This window comes from Papilio polytes, unplaced genomic scaffold (assembly GCF_000836215.1).
Source record: "Papilio polytes unplaced genomic scaffold, Ppol_1.0 DF821400.1, whole genome shotgun sequence".
Lineage (NCBI taxonomy): Eukaryota > Metazoa > Arthropoda > Insecta > Lepidoptera > Papilionidae > Papilio > Papilio polytes.
The window spans coordinates 2944850-2967929 of record NW_013527804.1 but is presented as its reverse complement, the minus strand read 5'-3'; the positions used below and the strand labels follow the sequence as shown (position 1 = coordinate 2967929).

General features: G+C 33.8%; 1 protein-coding gene across 3 annotated transcripts in view; it reads left to right on the top strand.

The window, feature by feature from the left end:
• Positions 1-3256: 3256 nt before the first annotated feature.
• The window catches only part of LOC106108776 (irregular chiasm C-roughest protein-like), a 72791-nt gene continuing 52967 nt past the window's right edge, over positions 3257-23080 (top strand). For 2 of the 3 annotated variants that reach the window (XM_013290038.1, XM_013290037.1), the window contains exon 1: positions 3257-3526. The gene's annotated coding sequence lies outside the window, so the exon portion shown is untranslated. The remainder of the gene's footprint in view (positions 3527-23080) is intronic. The other variant, XM_013290039.1, reaches the window with a different exon arrangement.

Here is a 23080-nt window from a genome sequence, read left to right as displayed (position 1 = left end):
GATCCGTTCAGCCGTTTAGGCTACAAACGCTAACAAACTTCCATTCATCTATCCATCCATCCATCTAAACTTTCGCATTTATAATATTAGTAAGAAGTAAGAAGTAAAATATTAGTAAGATTTCAATGTTTGGACATAATGTGTTTTGTTTTTTTAATCGAATAGACTTTTATTTACATGTCAAAAGTTGCTATAAACTATTTTGTTTACGTCACATTAGTTATTTTTGAGTTTAATATGTGAACAAGTAATTTGTTTTTATACGTAACGTATATTGAAATAAATTATTTAACTTTCGATAAAAGCTGGGACAAATTACTAGTTCATAAAAGAAATAAAATGAATCGATACATTCAGTTGATTACAGAATATCCAAAGATAGGATTCTGTTGTTACTAAACATAAAACAAACAATTTTTTGTCTCGTCCTGTTAAGGCATCTCTATTTCTAAGGTTTTTATAACATACGCCTATCTCTTTCTTACTTATGGTTGTAAGATTTTATAGTATATCCCATCTCTCTTACACTTATAGATAAAACTTGTCGGCAGGTGCAAGCTTATAGGAGATCAAAGCGAAAGTGGACAAGTTTTTATTACATTTAAATAGAACTATAGATGGCGATTGACTTTTATAGAGTTTAACTCTTTATCATAAAAATACTGTCTGTTAATAAAAATGAAAAACTCTATGACATTCAGGTAAAGATTACGAACAGAATGACACCAAAATCGTCGAAATCGCTTCAGTCGTTTAGTCTATAGGAAGTAACAAAGAAAAAATACCTACCAATTATAACATACCTACTGTTATCTCGCTCTTTTCAACGGGTATGAAAGGGACAACAGTTCTGTATCAAAGTTTCGATAAACCGACTTAATCACTGCAATACTGCGGCATGAAAAAAATAAACAACATTATTTGAAAATGGAATTTTCAGTGTTCATTACATTCAAATATTCAATTGTATTGGCAATATTCAATATTGCGAAGCCTCGCCTATTGCGTTAATTAATTATTATTTCAATCTCGAGGAATCGCAATTCGTTGAATCAATTAAGCAATCGGATTGTCAATTGATGATGCATTTTTCATCAACGTAAGGTTCTGTTTGTATTGAGGTTACTTTGATATAAAGCATGAGATACTAGCGAACCTCTACCGCTTCGCTTGTGTTGTAAAGTGTACACTAACATTTGCTCGCGATTACGTCTACCTTTATTAAAAGAAAGAAAAGTGAATATCCTATGTGTTCTTCCAGACTATCCTCTACATCTATGCCTTTTATCGAGATCTGTTTAGCAGTTTAGGTTACAAAATAACAAACAGAAGTCCATCTAAACTTTCGCTAGGAAAACTAAATCATCAACTTACCCTTATCCCTACGGTGGGTCTATACAGTATATGCTGCTCTTCCATACATTTCTATCAGCAGTTATATCTGAATCCACTCCATTCTTTAGCATATCCTCTTCCACACAATCTATCCATACTTCCTTCGGTCCTCTACCTTTGTAGCCATCTACATTTAATCTTAACACTGTCTGGTTTATGTGCCCATCCTCTCGTCGCATAACATGTCCATACCAGGCTAACATTTGCTTCTCAATTTCTCCGCCACTGGTGCTACTTTCAAATTTCCTGTATTTTTTTTTAATAATATAAGGTGGCAAACGAGCAAGCGGCCACCTGAATCCGACAAAATGGCGAAGCGACCACTGTCCATAGACATCCGCAATTGCAGATGCGTTGCCTACCCTTACCCGACATAGGAGGAGACGACAATAAAGAGAATATCTCCCCTTCCTATGTATTTCATCCTCCGTCACTTCCACTTCCCCTTCCCATTCTCTCCTTATAAGAAAAGGGTGGTAAGGAGAAAAGGACTTAAATTAGACCTCCGGCACCACACTCATCAGACGAAACACGGAATTGCTTCCATTTCACGTCTGTCTTCTGTGTGGTCGTGGTATTACACCGAGCGTGCCGGCCTATTCGTGCTAAGATGTTAAAGCGGGCACTACCACTGTCAACTACATTATTTTATTTGCAACAACTGAATAAAGTAAATAAAATATGAACGTATTGTATATAAAGTTACGCTATGTGAACGCGGGCTAAAGCATGAAAAATAATTTGAAACCTCACCCAGTTGAATGGAAATAGAATTTCAATTGGGACTACATTTACACATCTATAGAGCGAGAGCTTTGATTTTGAAGAGACAGGACTAGTCAAGTGTGCGCATTTTGTGAAATAAAAACGAACAATTAGTTTTATAATCCACAAGGAATATTACCACGGTAAGATAGACGTTGCTTTTGTGGTTAGTTCGGTCAGAAAATATCTAAAACATACTTAGACATTTTACTAATCTAAGAAATGCCAAAATTTAAATGGATGGACGGATGTATGGATATTTGTTACGAGTTTATAGCCTAAACAGCTGAATGTAACCCAAACAAATTTGGCATATATGTAGAGGATAGTCGGGAAGAACACATAGTATACTTAATTTTGTGTTTTTTTTTAATTTCCCGGGGACGGAGCCGCGAGCGAAAGCTGTTAGAAAATACAAGACCGTTACAGTACAGTAAAGGTTGTTGACCACTTGTTTTATGTTATTATGTAATTTTCACGAGACAGTATAAAATTGCGTTTTAATTTAACAACCACCATGATCCTATGATTGCCACCATAAACGGAAAAAGTGGCTGTGTTTCAACATACTGGTGGTTATTTGTCTAGTCCGTTTCTTTATTGTCAAAGACATTTACACATCTATAGAACGCGGGCTTCGACGCGAATAATATTTGATGTCTGTTCGAAAATTTTATTCGACTCGATACGTATGTCAATATGTCCAAATATCGCGTATTTTATATAAACATTTTTTAGCTTTTTTAATGTTGTATAGTATTTACCGTAATTTTTAGTACCCCGTTACGTTAAGAGATTGAAAAAACAAACAAATGATTACTGTCTATAGAGACAAAACAAAATTGTCAGCCCTAAAACAAATTAGAATTCGTACCCAAACGACACTGGACGTTTGTGCTAGATTCAAATGATCACAGAACAGTATAAAAAGCAGTACTGCTATATTTTGAATGGAATTAAATCCGTTCAAACAATTGTAGTACTGTATTCTCTACTGCTCTGTTTTGTTCTTCGTGTGATCCAAACCCGTCGAATGCAGGCACAGCTCGCCTTATCAAGCGTATATTGCACACAAGTCCGTCTGCAGCACTCATTTCTGTGCATTGGTTACCTCAGTGCGGTGTCAACTTGGCGCCAAAGCGGACGTCTACTCTATGCCCTTTGACCTAACGTTTTGTTTTGACAATTCTGTCATTTAGCTAGAAGGTTTCGCGCGTTTTCGGAACACGTTTGACATTTTTTTATTTTAATTCGGTATTGAAAGTTCGTACAGTGTTGTGTTGTGGAATACTTTGGTGTTTTAAATATTGTTTTTATTAAGGATTGTTTGCAGTTTTATTGGGATTGTGTTTTCAAATTTTATAAGGTACGTAATTGCTTTGTTTTTAAAAACTTTTTTAATTGGTATTATTGAAAATTAAAATAAAGTTTTCGTTAGTTAATTGTTGACAATTAAAAACATTAACTTGTTATACTTCAGAAGGACGATAAAGTTACTTATTAATAAAATTATTCTTAAGTGTCATTAAGTTTTGAAGTTAGATTTGAGTAAAGTTATTAATTTCTTTAATATAATTAAGTATTTCAGATTATAGTTTTACGATCTCACAAGCAGTTGGTATTTTTGAAAATTACTTTAATTGTAAATTTTCTGTTAAAATTTAAATCATTTTAAAGTTACTTAAGTACTGGAATTTGAAATCATAAGTTTTTTAATATCAAAATATGTCGCAACAATAGTTTATGTGTTTATTAATTACATTAAAAATACAAAGCTTTTGCCTTTATAAGTGTAAATATAGAATACTAGCTGTTGCCAGCGACTTCGTCCGCATTAAATTGTGAAAATTTTATTTTATTGTTGACATTTGTCAAATTATCAATTACAAATGTCAAAATGACATGACATGATGACAACCTTGCTTTCTTGATGTTCTGACATCTTAGGCAACAAAGAAGTGTGTGTTTACGCTATATTATAATAGTATAGATACAAGATTGGTTTCCATTAAGGGACTCAGTAAAATGACTATAAATAAATGAAATATCAAATAAATAAATGACTCAGTACTAACTGTTCCTAAGTTGAAGTAAAGATATTTTTATTTCAACAGATTAGCCGAAGCCCGTCAATAGCCTAATGGTTTGGGGTACGGGCTACCGATCTTACGGTCTAGGGTTCGAATCCCGTTATTCGACTATTGTCGTGAACCATATCCTAGCACAAGCGTAGAGCTTAGTTGGAATGGTTGAAGGAAATATTAGTAAATTAACAAAAATCTACTAATACTTTCCATATAAAAAAAAATAAAAAAAAAACAGATGACATTTGAATCTCACTGCAACCTTATTGCTAGTTTTTATGCTTTTAATGCTCTAGTAAATGGAACGATCTTTTTATAGTAGGGAAATGGTTATTCTCCAGTAGTGTTGGTGAGACAAAGACTCAATGCCTTAGCGAAGTTTTATGTAGACGCGTAGTGACTTAGGTTTGAATTGGAATAACCTGGATTTTATTTTTTTAAATGTTTCTTCCGTGGATTAAAAATATCAAGTTATAAAAACGGATACATGATCTAACTTACTAATGTTATAAACTAGCTTTCGCCCGCGACTCTGTCCGCGTGTGAATAAGAAAAACAAAACTGAGTAGACTATGTATTTTTCCAGACTATCCTCTACGACTATACCAAATTTCACGGAAATCCGTTCAGCTGTTTAGGCTACAAACTCTAACAAACATCCATCTAAACTTTCGCATTTATAATATTAGTATGATGTGAAAGTATGAATGGATATTTGTTAACGTTTGTAGCCTAAACTCCTGAACGGATCTCGATGTAATTTGGTATAGATGTAGAGGATAGTCTGGAAGAACACATAGGATACTTAGTTTTTTTTTTTTAATTCCACGCGGACGGAGTCGCGGGCTAAAGCTTGTTTATAATATTAGTAAGATATCTGTTTTCAACCGATTCACGTACAATTATAATCAAAATTTCGTAACTCCTGCTGCTCTTAACTTTTCTATTTCTAACCTAAAAAGCCGAATACGTGTTGTCAAATGCGAATTGAAAAAAAAAACAAAATAAAAAACGAATCACTTTCAAAAATAACGACCAGTATCTCGAACAAAACCCTGTAAATAGCTCTCCAATAAAAAAGATATTATGAAGTAGTTGTCCAGGAAAAAAGCCGTCGCGATGAGTACAAAATTACCAAGATAGGCTTGCGTTTGAAAACTCAAAGTACATTCGATTTTGAATCTTAAAATCACTAGGATAAGTGTTATTGTTTTATTTAATAGTTGCTACTTGTATATTTGTATGTTTTTGTACATGTGAACAGGTTTGATTTCGTATTAGGTCTTGTAATTAGAGCAGGTGTTCCGAGATCAACTTATTTTGTTGTTTTTTAAATCCCTTCTATAGAGTTCTGAGTAACGGAGATATTCTCATAAGATAATTATTATGGTATTATGCTCTCGTTGCTAGTCTATAGATAATGTTCCAATAGTCTTTTTTCAATAAAATCTTCGCCGATCGCTAACCACGGTATAAAAGAGTTGACGAATTTTTGTACTAAAATTTACGTTTAATTGTATTTAAAAAAAACTGTAATATCAAGATAAAAAATGATTAGAACATGAAATAGTCAAAAGAGTATAGTAATTAAGATATGTCCTGTTTATAAATTATTATCAAACAGGATACTACAATCTTAGTAACATAAATCCGTATTTGGATGTATATTTGTTACAGTTTGTAGCGTAAACTGCTGAACGGATGTAGAGAATAATCTAGAAGACATAGGCTACTAAGTAGTCTGTTTTTATTTTACGAGCGAAAGCATTTATTAATACTATAAACCATTTAATTCGACTAATAAATGTCTATTGCTGTTGGCAGAACGCTGACATAATATACATAATTCCGATGAAGTCCACAGATTATCTAAGACAATAGAAAATCAATAACAGATTAGTAAACGAAACACGAATGAACGAAACAGATTAGAGGAAGTTTGAGAGTAGTAGTGGTAGAGGTAAGGAGTAAAAGGTTGGCATGGTATGGACATATTATGAGGAGGGATAAATCGCATGTAACAAGGAGAACGTTAGTTATGATTATGACACCGGTAGTAGACAAAGAAAGAGATGGATTGTATAAAAGGTGACATGATCAAGAGAGTGATGACTGAGATGACGTATGATAGAGTTATGTGGAGGACAAAAACGTGTTACGACACTACAGGAGTAGAGTAAGAAAGATGATGAACAGAATATTAAGCGTTTAAAGAAATATTTGAAACATATCATTATCTCAGTTTTCTCCTAAACAATGAAAGAGACGGAGTTATCTTTTGTGTATCGTAAATACACCCACGGTTAGAATTAAGTAGATTTATTACAAAACATAGTTTCGTAACAGTATAAAAAATTGCCCATTAGAATAGATAAAAGCATGTACTACAATGTAGTAGACAGATTACGAAGTTAGTCAATTTAAAAACGTACTACACGTAACTGCAAACTGTAAAAAAGCAAATTGACAGTTTGTTAAATGTCGAAGTGAAATAGTTTGAACGTAAATTTTTTGCGTTTCATATTTAGTCAAGTCATCTCAAGCTTATGTAAGACATTATCATTTTTTTAACTAAAGTACCACTAAAACTTTATAAATTTATTAATATCGTAGTTTGTAAAGATTGTATGGATGGATGGATTTTTTAACCACATAGATATCTCCAAAATGGGTTGATGGATCTCAAAGAAATTTGACACAGTTAGAAAGAGCACTGGATACTAATCTGTTTTAAATTTTGTTTGGAAGCAATCGCTAGTATTTAATAATTTTAGCCCGATTATAAATTAACGATTTTGACAATCTATCAGTAACTTATAACGACAAAAATTGCATAATTATAGCTATAAGGCGCTTGTTCGCCCACACAATCGTAACTGCCACAAAAGAATCTACGCGTAGCCTTAAAAAAACAACAAAAGGTTTTACGCATCAATTCATTTTTGACCTCTGTATAAATCTGTTTCAAACATAACATTGCCTAACTTTAATACTTAATGTGTATTGTTAGAGGTCTTATTATGCTGGTTATTATAACAAAGGACCATATGGTTTGATAAAATTGATAGTTAAGTTGGGTGAGGCTTGGAGCTTGTTTTACTTCCTTGATCATACTAATATTATAAATGCGAACGTTTAAATGGATGGATGGTTTGTTAGAGTTTGTAGCCTAAACAGCTGAACAGATTTCGGTGAAATTTGGCATAGATGTAGAGAATAGTCTGGAAGAGCACATAGGCTACTCACTTTTGTTTTTATTTAAATCCACGCGGACGGAGTCGCGGGTGAAAGCTAGTTATGTTAGTAAAATATTGACGTCTAATAAAACTTAGAGCGCCATTGATGTTATAGATTTTATACTATAGAATATACTTAGCTAAGTTTAAGTGTCTTATTTATTAATTTGGACTAAACTTTAGAATTGTATTTTGTTTACTAAAATTTAAATGAATACACTCACGATGGACATAGAGGTGTGGAGACAGATTATGGATTTAAATTAAGCATGGTTGGTTCTAAAATCCAAATGTAAAATTTTATTAATATAAATTGTTAACAGAACAAAAAACTACTTTAGTTTGTCTCTATATCTTATTTGAAAAAGTTACAGCTCTAGAAATATAAGTCTGCCGATCAAGGGAACTCAGTCTATAAATATAAACAACTAGCTTTCTCCCTCGATTCAGTTCGCGTGGAATTAAAAAAAAACAAAAGTGAATAGCCTATGTGTTCTTCCAGACTATCCTCTACATCTATACAAAATTTCATCGAAATCCGTTAAGCCGTTTAGGCTACAAACTCTAACAAACATCCATCTATACTTATGCTTTTATAATATAATGATGGACTAACAAGTTGAAAATGTTATTAATACAACTGAAACAAGCTACACAATTTCAATAGAACATAACAAGTTTTGTACATAACCGTTTCACAGGAACAAAGTTAATAACACGTTGCATTTAAGCTTCTATTATCCGCAGAATTGTAGGGTACTCGGAGATTTGCTGAGCACTTTAGGAACAAGACCTCAACGCCCCGCCACTCTTAAACCGTCGAGTTTTCGCCATGCGACAAATAGCAAAATATAATGCCGCACAATTGTACTATTTTAAATTTTCTACTTTGAATCTATACTATTATAATAAAGTGTAAACACACACTTCTTTGTTGTCTAAGATGTCAGGAATTACAGCATATTTTTGAATAACTCTTTTTTAATAAAAAGCCCTACACTTACGTCACGCTTTAGGCGATATATTTTCTATATATAGCCTAAAGGTATAGGCTACTTTTTTATTTTAATATTGCATGGACAAAGTCGCCGGCAAAAACTAGTATTAATATAATATTTTAAAGCATTAAATCTATTGTAAGATAGTTAATTGATGGCATTAAACCGAACGCAGCTAACCAGGGTTTAAATCGGTCGGCGACAAAGCTTTGAACGGCGCTTGTTAATTAAACGATTTAATATTACAAGGAAGTTAAAATGCATTTCCTGTTTTTTTTTTTAAATAAACTATTTCTATCGTAACCAGCGTCGTTTATCGGTTTTATACCAAATCTACATTAAGGGTCTTCCTTAGTGACCAATTGACGGCGTTTATTGTGGCACTAGGGTTTAAAAACCTTGATGTAATAATATATTTTTAAAAATAACCCACGATTATTCTAGAAAATTCCTACTTCTTACTAATATTATAAATGCGAACGTTAAGATGGATGTTTGTTAGAGTTTGCAGCCTAAACTGCTGAACGGATCTCGATGAAATTTGGTATAGATGTTGATAGTCTAAAAGAACACTTGCTTACTTCTTTTCATTTTTTAAATTCACGCTGACAATGTAACGGGGAAAAAACTAGTATTTCATAATATTTTAACGACTACAAGTTCTTAGCATAAAATTAAAAACACAATTCCTTTCTTGTAAAAGAGAAATCAAATAACGACAAAAGAAACGCTTTTCTTGCAAGTTGAAATAAACAGCGAGACATTTCCCGGTTCCATTTTTAAAATCGGATTTTATAAATAAAGCTCTTTGGTGGGTTAAAATTGAATTTTAAAACTCCGGTAATCCGTACGACCACAATCGTTACATTAATTTGACATGTGCAACAGACGGACGGCGCGACGGACATTATGATTAATATAAAGAACAATTAAATAGTTCTGACTCGCTTTAATTTAAAATTCCCGAACTCGTGACTCACGTGCTGGATTTCCGCTTCAATATACACTAGCTGTTCCCGTGCGGCTTCATCCGCATGAAATGAAAATTTTAATTTATTGTTTACATTTGTCAAATATCAATAGCAAATATCAAAATGACATGACAAACTTTTGTTTCTTTCTTGATGTTGGCAGCAACTTATGGTCTCTTTCCCACATTAGGGTTTTTATACAAAATATTTACCCCCTAAGTTTAATGGCGTGAAAATATATAGCCTAAAGCATGACGTAAGTATAGGCTTTTTATTAAAGAAGGAATTATTCTAAAATATGCTATAATTGCTGACATCTTAGGCAACAAAGAAGTGTGTGTTTACACTTTATTATAATAGTATAGATTTTTGCTAGCTGAATATTACCGGATGTATCAAATCATGCATAATCTAAAAACATTTGCAATAACCTAGTCTTAAATTTAGAAGCTAAGAAATGAAAAAAAAGCTACGTCTCGTGGGATACGAACTTGGTACTTTTCACTAATATTCGTTTCGCCATTTTGGCGGGTTCAGGTGGCCGCTTGCTCGTGTGCCGCCTATATATATAAAAAAAAATTAAAGATTGATGTAAAAATGTGCGTAAGAGACTGAATTCAAATATGACAGCTGATATAGATGCATGGGAGGGAAGCAGACTATCATCAACTTGCCCTTATCCTTGCGAAGTGTCGGCACAGTACTCTTCCATACATTTCTATCAGCAGTCATATCCTTTACACAATCCATACTTTTTTCGGTCTTCCTCTACCTTTATAGCCCACATTCAGTCTTAACATTTACTTGAGTAGACTTCGTTCTTTTTAATTCCACACGGATGGTCAACAGTGTAATTATCACATTAAGGAAACAAGGCGTATTACATCGTCTTGGGATATCTCAATAACAAGTTAGAGTCCCAAGCGGTTACAGGAGAATGTCACATTGAGTGAATGCGAACAAGATATCGAATTACAGTTTATAACTTGAACATTGTCTGTGTTGAACACCACATATGTAAGTGGGATTTAAACTGATTATTCTAAAAAAAAAATCAATGATTGCGTTTGAAATCTGATCTTTGTGTATTAGACAGTCTTGAATCATGACAAATTGTGAATGAATATCTGTTTATCAAGTCTTAGAGCGTGCGCAAACCTGAAACTAAACTATCGGACAACTGTTTAGTCAAGCTTAGATTCCTATGAGCTTATATGGAATTTTCTGAGAAACAATCGACAATCGCACTTCAGTTGTGTGAGCCCGCTCTTAATGTACGGGTAAATCATTTAATCTTAATAAAATCTAAAATAGGTTTTTTAAATTAACATTTTCTTCGTCGACTTTCTGAGAAAATATTATAATCTAAGATTCCTGTTAACAATTTCTATCTCTGGAACTCGGTGAAGAAAATTCCACGTCGCTAAAGCGTAACAACGTAGAGAATAGTTAGAACGACATCATATTATATATACATTTAATATTTCCTTATTATCTTGCAGTGTTTGATATTAAACAAGAAACCTTAAAATTTAACAGCTTATCTAATTCCCTACCAAAGGATTATGTCAGGGACTAGGCCATAGTCAACATCGCTGGCCCACTGGTTGACTTCACAAATATCTTTGAATATCTTTTAGATACCTACAGTTTCCTGTTCACATAATACTTTTCATGCCGGAGGCCTAATGCTAGTACCCTTCCCATACTTTCTTATAAGGAAAGGATGGGAAGAGTAATTGGAATTTATGATGGAGGAGACGCGTAAGAAGGGGAAATATCCTCTTTACGTACATCTTATCCTCCTACGCAACTAAGGCAACGCACCTGTTATTACAGACTAGCTGTTCTCAATTTTATTTTATTGTTTAGCAGATGTCAAACTGACATGACTTGACAAACTAACCATTCTTGCTTTCTTAATGTTGGCAGCAACTTATGGTCTCTTTCCCACATTAGGGTTTTTATCCAAAATATTTACCCCCTAAGTTTAATGGCGTGAAAATATATAGCCTAAAGCGTGACATAAGTGTGTGACTTTTTATAAAAATAAGAATTTTTCAAAAATATGCTGTAATTGCTGAGATCTTAGGCAACAAAGAAGTGTGTGTTTACCCTTTATTATAATAGTATAGATGGCTATGAGCAGTGGTTACTATGCCTTTTCGGCGAATTCTATATTGAATATATAAAAAAAAACTTTAGTTATATTCTCTTAAAAGTAGATATAATTTAAGAATTCCGATTGACATGGGAAACAGTGAATTATCTTTGTATTAAAATCTCTCATACCGATGTCAATTATTTTATCGGGGACATGTTGATATGCATAAAAGGCCATTTCATAAAAATTTAACAACGCTTAATTGACAATTCCTGTTCAAGTGAACAATTTTAGGATGCGGTTATATTAATAGCGCGAGCGGAAAATGTTGGTGACTCTTAATAATGTACTAGGTACTTGAGTATTTCTATAATTGTATGTATTAATGATGTTAGACTTTGTGAAAAATCATCATACTTCATACTAATATTATAAATGCGAAAGTTTAAATGGATAGATGGATGTTTGTTAGAGTTTGTAGCCTAAACTGCTGAACCGATCTCGATGAAATTTAACACATATCTAGAGGATAGTTTGGAAGAACGCATAGGCTACTTACTTTTATTTTTTTTTCCACGCCGACGGAGTTGAGGGCGAAAGCTAGTACTAATATAAATGCGAAAGTTTAGATGGATGTATGGATGTTTGTTAGAGTTTGTAGTCTAAACGGCTAAACGGATTGCAGTGAAATTTAGTATAGATGTAAAAGATACTCTGGAAGACCACATAGGCTAATTTTGTTTTTTTTTTTTTAATTCCACGCTGACGGAGTCGTAGACAAAAGCTAGTCTTTCATGTAGTATTTAATAAGAAATTATTTTTTATGGAACGGTTTAGTTAATGTTATATTAAAATTTATATTTTACTCCGAAGTCGATGATCCTCAATCAATGTTGAAAATGGAAATAATGCGAAATAAAACTTAAAAGACTACAGCGTTTATTCTCGTCTGAGACGCAATATGGCAGATTGGTTGTTTTATTTAGTTGGCAATGTCTGTTAAATCGGAATGCAAATATATTTTTGAACTGTGAACACTAACAATGTCTAAGTATAGTTTATTAGTATTTAGTCTTTACCGTATGTTTTCATTGTTTAAACTATAATAATATATTGTCATCTCTTTTATTTGCGTCTCAAAATGTGAGACAACGATATCTTGTACACATGTTTCGGTATATAAAATTATAGTACAAAAAAGCTTTCGCCTGTTAATAAAACCACATTCTTAAACCGGTCTTTCAACACGCCGACAAAAGTGTCAATGCTTTTGTGTATTCGTTTTATTAATTCCCGTTACCTCTACGTCGGTTCTTCAATCTCTCAGTAAAAAAACAAATATAAAACTTATCAAATGAATTGTCACGATTTTCTTTAACACGAAGTTTAGATTAGGTTCAATTTGATGAAAGTTTCTTGCACCCGGTAGTTTTAAAACAATAAGTAACTTAGTTTATGTCGCTACATCGAAATATAATATTATTTCATCACTAATTAAAAAAATTTAGTCCCTTTCCCTTTCAACCCTTCACTTAAGAGGAAAGGATGGAAAGGAAAAGTGGATTTGTTGTTAAATAAAAACATAGGAAGGGAAAATGTCTTTATGTGTGTCTTCTCCTCCGTCAATTAAGGGTAGGAAACGCATCTGGAATTGCAGATGTTTATGGGCAGTGGTCGCTTTCCATTTCAGTGGATTCAGGTGGCTGCTTGCTCGCTTTCCACCTTATATTTAAAAAAAAAAACAAAAAGATTTCCACCATATATCACTTCCTGCTTTTATCATCTTTCAACATTTAACCCATGCGAATGTGTGGATGGATGGATGTTTGTTACTTTACTCCTGAATGGCTCAACAAATTTAATACAGATGTACGTACATCTACTAATTCGATTTTTTAATTCCTGCAAAGCTTAGTTTCACCATAAAGCCACTAAACTAATTCGTTCAAATCAGTCTCGAAGTCTCTTCAAAGACTCAAAATCTAAATGCAGTCTTTGTGGTTCAAAGTAATTTAAAAGTAAATTTTGCGAGCGTCTCAAATGCGCATTAATCTGACATTATCGATGCTGAAAATTTCCCAACGAACATCAGCTGTGACGTGAATCTCAAATTAATGATTCTCTATCCATTCAAGCATAAAAAAAAAACTTTAAAAATGTATTAAAGACACTCAGAACGTAAGTTTATAGCCATGAACTCGTACTCTGTAGTATCTATACTTATACTTTTAAAAGTAAGATTTGTATTCTTGTATGTATTGAAATAACTCAAAAACTACTGGGGAAAATTTCAAAAATTCTTTTACCATTAAAAACCACATTGTCAATGTAACATAGGATACACTTTTTTACCATGTTTTAATTCCACGCGATAGAAGTCTTGAGTAAAAACAGTTGTATGTATTTTTTACGTATTGAAATAACTCAAAAACTACTTGGGGAATTACAAATTTTTTTTTCAAAAGACTACTTTTAAAACTATTTTCAACATTTAATTCCACACGAACGAAGTCGCGAGCAACAAATACAGTTGAATATGCAGCTTTAAAAGTAAATCAACTTATAAAGAAATGAAACGGAACTAATTACTTATTGAGAATGCAACGCTGTGACACTGAAGCTATCTTTTAATACCTTTTATCTTTTAACGCCACCTTTTACCTTTTTTCCGAGTACCCAGTGGACCATTCATTTAAATGGGTATTAATGTCAAGCAATTGATATCATAATTACAATCATGTTTAAGAACGTAACTGTAATATTGTGGAATACTTATGTATTTTTAAAAATATTTCGATAATAGAACCGATAAGTTACATAAGTTTTTTTATACTTTCGATTTGGTATTTCGTATTTTTTCTCGTATCGATTACTAACTGCCAAATCGTGCGAAACGTAATGAATTCCTCGTCACGGGAATAATGTTCAAGGCGTTTAGTTGGTGTTTGTGCTTGTCCATTAAGAGGCAGACGCGAGCGCGGACGCGTATTTATTCCGTCAAGCAGTTCGAACCAGTTAAAATTATATGAAATCGCATTCAGCCGCTAGATGTCAACACACCCATAAGTTTAAAATTCCGCGTCCGCGCCCGCGCCCGCTTATTAGTATAAACAAGCCCTTAGTTTCCTGTATTTATTACGTATGCTTTATAGTTTTTTTGCTTTTAAGGTTAGATTTAAATCATTTGTTGTTTCTATAACTATTTTGGATCAACAAACATATATCCTAGTGCTTTAAAATTAACTATTCTATAACTTCATGAAATGCGTTTCCGAACTACGTAATTTGAGTTTTATTCCGTCAAAACGTAGGTCAACCTAACGCTAATTAATCATTAGGTAATGTTAAAAGAAATGGAAACTTCAGAAACCCAGCATAAATTTTAATTCCGTTATTATTTTCTGTAAATAATAACTTCGTTATTAGACTAACGTAACTATGACTCATTGACGAAGTAAATCGATGTAATTACTATAATTGGTATCGCGTTTTTACGAACAAACGTTGATCGATTGAATCGAAACTGACTCGATATTTTCTCACGCCGTGACACGAATCGATTTTAGCGACGAACGGATTGATTGTCTTTACATTGATCTGATTATTTCGCTGTTTTGTCTTCATAATATTCTCTGAACAGTATTAATAATAACCAAAATTGCTTTTCTGTTTAAGGAAATGTATTTTTTCATACTAACTTTAACCGCCCATTACACTTTTAATAATCCTTGGCTACGTAGTTTTAGAGCGTGCGCACATCTGAAATTAAACTAACTCAAAATTGTTTAGTCGCACTTTGATTCCTATAAGCTTATATGGAGGTGTGCACACTACTCGATTTTTAGTTGTGCAACTAAACAGTTGAATTGGCTCCGAAACAATCGACAATCACACCACGAGATGTGCGACTGTTTTTCAAAGGGATGACATAAATCTATACTATTATAATAAAGCGTAAACACACACTTCTTTGTAGCCTAACATGTCAGCAATTATACCATATTTTTGAATAATTCTTTTTTAATAAATAGCCCCACACTTACGTCACTCTTTAGGCTTTATATTTTCACGCCATTAAACTTATGGGGTATATATTTTGGATAAAATCTCTAATGTGGGAAAGAGACCATAAGTTGCTGCCAACATCAAGGAAGCAAGGTTTGTCATCATGTCATGTCATTTTGACATTTGCAATTGATAATTTGACAAATGAAAACATTGAAATAATTTTTTTATAATTTCATGCGGATGAAGTCGCACGGGAAGAGCTAGTATTAATATACAACATTGAAAATTCCTATTGAATTGTTAACAATTCACACATATGGGTTTTATAATTTGAAACGATAGACAACTTTTATGTGTTCGCAAGAAAAAAGAATTGTAAGAGATAAAAATCGTACAAATGAGGACTCCATGCCAACGACACGAAAGTAGGTTGTGCACGTATTGCGTGAGGTTATAGCCAGTAGGCAACCCTTAACACATCGTCAACATCAATGGACACCACAAATATATATATACATGTTTAAAGAGTCCGTATATATGGTCAAAAAACTATTTAATAAATATGATTTACTATCTATTGCTTTTGAAATAATTCCTTGAAAATAGTAAACCTCCCCTATTGTAGCTGTTATGTCTATATTGTACAATTATTATTACTTTGATGTAACTCATGTGATGATAACATCTTAGCACGGCAGGGCCGGCACGCCCGGTGTAATACCACGACTACACAGAAGACAGGCGTGAAATGGAAGCAATTTCAACAAACACCCTTTTCTTATAAGGAGAGGATGGGAAGAGGAAGTGGATTTAATGGAGAAGGAGATACATAGGAAGGGGAGATATCCTTTTTATGTGCGTCTCCTCCTCTGTCGGATAAGGGTAGGCAACGCATCTGCAATTGCGGATGTCTATGGGCAGCGGTCGCTTCGCCATTTTGGCGGATTCAGGTGGCCGCTTGCTTGTTTGCCACCTTATGTTATAAAAAAGAAAATGTCGGTGTCAGCCGAAGTATGCTGTGATATTTCTACGTAAGGCTTTCTACATTTTTACCATAACAATTGGCAATTGGATAATGAACGTTTTAGTAATGAATATACATTGACAGACGAATCGAGTACCTCCTTCTTCTAGGAACTCTACTCTATGCCAAATTTTACCAAGATCCGTTAAGTAGTTTAGGCTACAAAATCTAACAAATATCCATCTATCTAAACTTTCGCATTTATAATATTACTAGCTTTCGCCCGCGACTCCGTCAGCGCGGAAGTGAAAAAAAAATGCAAGTAACCTATGTGTTCTTGCAGATTATCCTCTACATCTGTGCCAAATTTCATCACAATCGATTCAGCCGTTTAGGCTACAAACTCATTTATAACATTAGTATGATAGTATAATTAAAATTGTTCCAATGTGACTAAATCCGTAATATTCTTAAAATTGAAGTGTTAGTCGATTAGTTTCCTCAGGATAAAGGATTACAGTCAGTTTTGTAAGTTTTCATTTTTCAAATTCTTATACGAGCGGTTTATCCGTTAGTTCTATTTGAAGCAAGGGGAAAACACGACGCAATCAGCTTTTCTAAGGTTTCTCTATATTTCTTCAGAGTTAATAAGATTTCGACATTGAAGGTATATTTGTAAGGTTTCTTTGTATAAGTTGGAAATATGAGTAATATCGCGAAGTTTGAATTAACTCTGAAATTACGAGACCTTATTTCAGCTTAATAATCTTCAAAACATTGATATTGGATTACGTCGAAAGTTGTGATAGCAAAATACTTGTTTTATGTTTTATTAAATTTAATACTGATTGTTGAGTTTCTAAGAATCTTTATAAAATACTGAAGTAAAATTTTATTTCTCGAACTAGCTTTCGCCTGTGACTCCGTCCGCGTGGTTACAAAAAACCAAAGCGAGTAGCCTGTGTGTTCTTCCAGACTATTCTCTTCGTTTGTACCAAATTTCTTTGAAATTCATTCAGTAGTTTAGGCTACGATCTCTAATAAACATGCCTCCATCCATCCATCCATCCATCTAAACTTTCGCATTTATAATGTTAATAATACTTACGAGGGTTTGTATGTTTTTTTTATATCATAAGGTGGCAAACGAGCAAGAGGTCACCTGAATACGCCAAAATGGTGAAAGACCGCTGCCCATAACATTCGCAATAACAGTTGCACATATATGATGTTTCCCTTTCCTATTAGTCCTCCTCCAGCGTGAAATCCATGTTGCCTTTTCATATATGAAAAAGGATGGGAAGGAAAAGGGACTAAAGTTGGGACTCCTGCACCACATTCATCACACTGTACACGGAATTACTCCCACTTGATGCCTGTCTTCGGTGTGGTCGTGGTATTTCACCGGGCGAGCCAACCCATTCATGCGAAGATGTTAAGTATAGTGTTATGTTAAGTTGTTCTGTTAACTTGAAACGTAAAATGTTTTTCTCATTGACATTGGACTAGTGAGCACAATTTAGTTTGACTTAGTTTTGTTTGACTTCGGTTTACTCGTAGTTTGCCCAACAAGTCAATTTGTCAGTCTATATTTTTCTACTTATCATAGAAGTAACATCAGTTAGACTTTTTAGTTTTTTAAATTGCATATACAGAGTGTTGTAAAAGACAACACAGGACATAGTTAATTTTATAGCAAAACTAGCTGTTCCCATGCGACTTCATCTGCATAAAATTATAAATATTTAATTTTATTGTTAAAATTTGTCAAATTAACAATTGCAAATGTCAAAATGACATGACATGATGTCAAACCATGGCAACCTTGCTTTCTTGATGTTGGCAACAACTTATGGTCTCTTTCCAACATTAGGGTTTTTATACAAAATTTTTACCCCTAAGTTTAACGGCGTGAAAATATAAAGCCGAAAGTAAGACGTAAGTGTAGGGCTTTTTATTAAAAGAATTATTCAAAAATATGCTGTAATTGCTGACATCTTAGGCAACAAAGAAGTGTGTGTTTACACTTTATTATAATAGTATAGATATAGATAATAATTTATTACTATTGTAAATGATGCATTCTAATTAATATTTACACACAAGTACGCGTTAACGTTGCCATGGTAACAGATGAAGTGATCCTTACATTCCTTCCAGAAGTTCTTTAACGGCCCGTATCGTAAAACATAATGAGTGCAGGGCTCGAGGTAATGCAATTTGCATAGATACGAAGTGCCAAGGAAGCAAGAATGAAGCAGAAACAGACTGACGCACTTATTTTACTTTTATTAGTGGTAGAGCCCGCATTAACATTTTCACACAAATTGGCTGTTTCGTCAGGTGAATACTACGACCACACAGAAGACAGGCGTGATGTGGGAGCAATTCTATGTTTAGTCTGATGAGTGTGGTTCCGAAGGCATTTAAGTCCCTTTTCCTTTACACACTTTTCTTATAAGGAAAAGTGGATTTGACGGAGGAGAAGACGCATAGGAAGGGGAAATATCCAGTTTATGTGTGTCTCCTCTTCCATCGATTAAAGGTAGGCTACACATCTGCAATTGCGGATGTCTATGGGCAATTGACCGTGATTTCATCCAAAATGAAAAGATCAACGCGTTATCGTCAACTCTTCCAGCGTCAACACTAATCGGGGTTGACGTTGATGACGGGCGAGTGCACGCCGTACGATGAGGAGTTTACAAATGCGCTACAACCTTAATAATTAGTCGATTGTCGAAGTTTTAATCAGCAACCTAAATATTTAGATATATTCTTTAATAATCCTCATTTTGCGGCGAAGTATGTATTAAAGAAACTGCTTTAACGTTTATAGACAGACTTAATTGCGGTAATTTGTAGTATTTTCGTTGCCAAGAAGCTTTAAGCTTCGAAATTTATCGCCTGTCTAATAAACGTTTCGTGTTATTTTGCCTAATAACGTTAATTGTTCTGCTATTAACGGGAAACTAGTTACGGTAACTAGTTATTTTATTATTCTAAAATTACGAGTAAGATCGCATAAACCGATAACTGTTTTATGTTCAAATAGATTCAATGTTTTGATTGTAATATTTGTTTATATAAATTTCCAATTTATTACTAGCAGTCGCCCGCGACTCCGCTTGTTTCGACTTAAAAGATAAACAAGGTAAAGTATCCATTATGTCTTTCCAGGCTGTACTCAATATCAATACCAAATTTCACCAATATCCAATCAGAAGTTTAGCTTACAAACTCTAACGAACCAATTATAATATTGGTATGAAGTATGATTACGGTGGGTTGTTTTAATCACACCATCTTCATCATTTCCCTAGAATTTTTTTACTCACATAAGGTACGAGTATATGCAGCACTTTTTGTTCAAAGTGATCTTCCGTCATCTCAGTCACAACCTCTTTGATCACCCTTTCACAATCCTATTGCAGATTAACCTGTTCGGTCAACAATCTTACTTCTTACTAATATTATAAATGTGAAAGATTAGATGGATGGACGGATGGATGTTAGAATTTGGAACTTAAACGGCTAAAAGGATTTAAATGAAATTTGGCATAGATTTAGAGGATAGTCTGCAAGAACACATAGGCTATTCACTTTTGTTTCTTTCAATTCCACGCGGACGGAGTCTCGGGCGAAAGCTAGTGTTTTTATACAAGTCTTTGTAATGGAAACACATACACTGCATTTTAGATTAATAGTGCTAGCAGCGAGGATATGAGATGCAGTAATTTGTCAGCTGCCGTTCGCACTGACAAGCGATTATGTGCCACATAATGGTGGCTTTTGCACTTGGGATTGACAGTTTCTATGTAATCACAACGAATATTTCGTGTATTTACGAACAATATGCTTTCAAATTAAATACATTTTGAATTACAATGTGTTACAAGAACTTAAGTAATGAGTGTGGTACATCGGTAGAGGTACACATAGAAAAAGATGGATTGCATGAAAGGTGAGATCAAGAAGGGTGAAGACAGACTTACCTAGAAAACTTTTGCGCCGACCCTACAGGAGTAGGATAAGGGGAGATATTTTGTTTGTAACTACCGTCCAAGGTTCTTCAGATGAAGGAAAAGATCGGGAAATTTGGTCTTAACAGTTTAGATTCAGAGATTAAAAGTCAACCAGAACTAAGCCAATATCGATTAAGGACTAAGTTCACACAACTTAGGGTACCTTAAGCTCTCCTACTGCATATTTTTGTGTAAAGCTTGACAGGCCTAATTTAATTCCTTTTCTCTTTACCACCCTTTTCTTATGAGAGGATGGGAAGGGGGAGTGGATTTGATGGTGGAGGAGATGCATAGGAAGGGGAAATATCCTCTTTATGTGCGTCTACTCCTCCGTCGGATAAGGGCAACGCATCTGTAATTGCTGATGTCTATGGGCAGCGGTCGCTTCGCCACTTTGGCAGATTCAGGTGGCCGTTTGCTCATTGTTATTGCCTTATGTTATAAAAAAAGTCTTAGGTAACGGAACTCAATATGGAGATGTTTTAGTAACCTTCATTAAAAGATTGCAATTCAAAAATACAGATAGTTAATAGGAGAATTCGATTGCATATTTTTAAACGTGTAATAATAAATGTTTCGTTAAACTTGTGTTAGATAATTAACAAAGTCATAAATATTTCATCACAAACGTTTGCTGCTTAGAAACCTGAAACTTGTTAATCATCTCGTATATTTTAACACGCGTTTGCTTTACGGTTAATTTATTTTGGGAAACAGGAAGAGTACTGGTGGTTAAACTAATATTATGAATGCAAATATTTGACCGCAAGCTTGATTGTTAGAAGTTTTAACTGATCGAACGAAAGGCATAAATATAGTAAATAATCTGGAAGAACACATAGGATGCCTTTAACTTTTACTTTAAGATAATATGCCCAAAAGATCTTATTATACGAGTACTCCTTGCACTTGTAACGGAATAGCAATGGATCGTTTTGTTAATAGGGGATTACAAAACTTGTAAATTCTAAATTCATTTGATTATGGAAAACACAAATAAACTTACACTTCGTGTCAATAATTTAACAATAATATTATTTAGAGACACCAGTGTAATATAAAATACAGACTAAGAAGAGATAGAGAAAGTACCAAAGCATAAAAACTATATTAAAATCCTAACAAACTATATAAAAGGATATTTCCTTGTGTACAGTAATTATAAATTATTCAAGACTTTATTCTGATAACCTGTCCATACAACTTAGTATTTAAATCGTATAGACTTGGATAAAAAAATATAATTATGAAAACAGGATAGGTGAATGGTCTTTAGAATTTCTCAAACAAGTTTGTTTCTTATATTTCAAGATTTTAAGAATAGAAAAATAATAAGACACGGTAAGGATTAAAACTTGAAATCGATATGCTAGAAATGTAGAAAATACTTTTTTATTCTCTTTATTTTTTACTAGTAGTAGCTCGCGACTTTGTCCGCGTGAAATTAAATAATAACAAATGCTCGCTTGCCAACTTATGATATAAAAAATCACACTCTTATTTTTTTAACAGCGGTAGAGCCCGCTTTAACATCATGGCACTGTAGGGCCAGCTCGCCCGGTGTAATACCACGACCACACAGAAAACAGGCGTGAAGTTGAAGCAATTCCACGTTTCATCTGATGAGCGTGGTGCCGGAGGGCTAATTTTAGTCCCTTTTCCTTTCCACCCTTTTCTTAAGAGGAAAGAATGGGAATGAAAAGTGGATTTGACGGTGGAGGACACTCATAAGAAGGGTAAATGTCCTCTTTATGTGCGTATCTTCCTCTGTCAATGAAGGGTAGGCAACGCATCTGCAATTGCGGATGTTTATGGGCAGCGGTCGCTTTCCATTTCGGTGGATTCAGGTGGCCACTTGCTCGTTTGCCAACTTATATTATAATAAAAACTGTAACAAAATCTATCACGTTACGATTAAATTCTTTAACAACGGAAACGTCTGGTATTAATTAAAATTAATCGAATACCAGTAGTTCAATCGTTTTAAATTTATTCGATGTTAAGAATCAAAACAGGTTTTTCAATTTGATTAAATTAAACAATGTTTTGTTGGAAAAATAATAACATCGATGATTTATTTTGTGTAACTCGAAGTGTACAATAAGTGATGCTTATAAAGTGTTCAATAAGAATCGACTGGCACTTACTAAAGGTCAGGTTACATTAAACTGGAATACGTTAAAAGTTTAACAGTGGTAGAGCCCGCTTTAACATCTTCGCACGAATGGGTCGGCTCCCCCGGCTACTACACAGAAGACAGGCGCGTTTCGTCTGATGAGTGTGGTGCCGAAAGCCCTACTTTAGTCCCTTTCTCTTCCCAGCCTTTTCTTATACGAAAAGAATGGGAAGGGAACACATAGGCTACTTTTGGTTTTTTTAATTCCACGCGAACAGAGTCGCGGGCGAAAGCTATTTTTAACTGTTTTTAAATTGTAATTACTTGTAGATAATTTAGCACTAATCTTTGTTTGTCTAATAATTATCATTGCTTAGGGATTTGGAATCCATATCCGGCGATACTGGAAGGAAT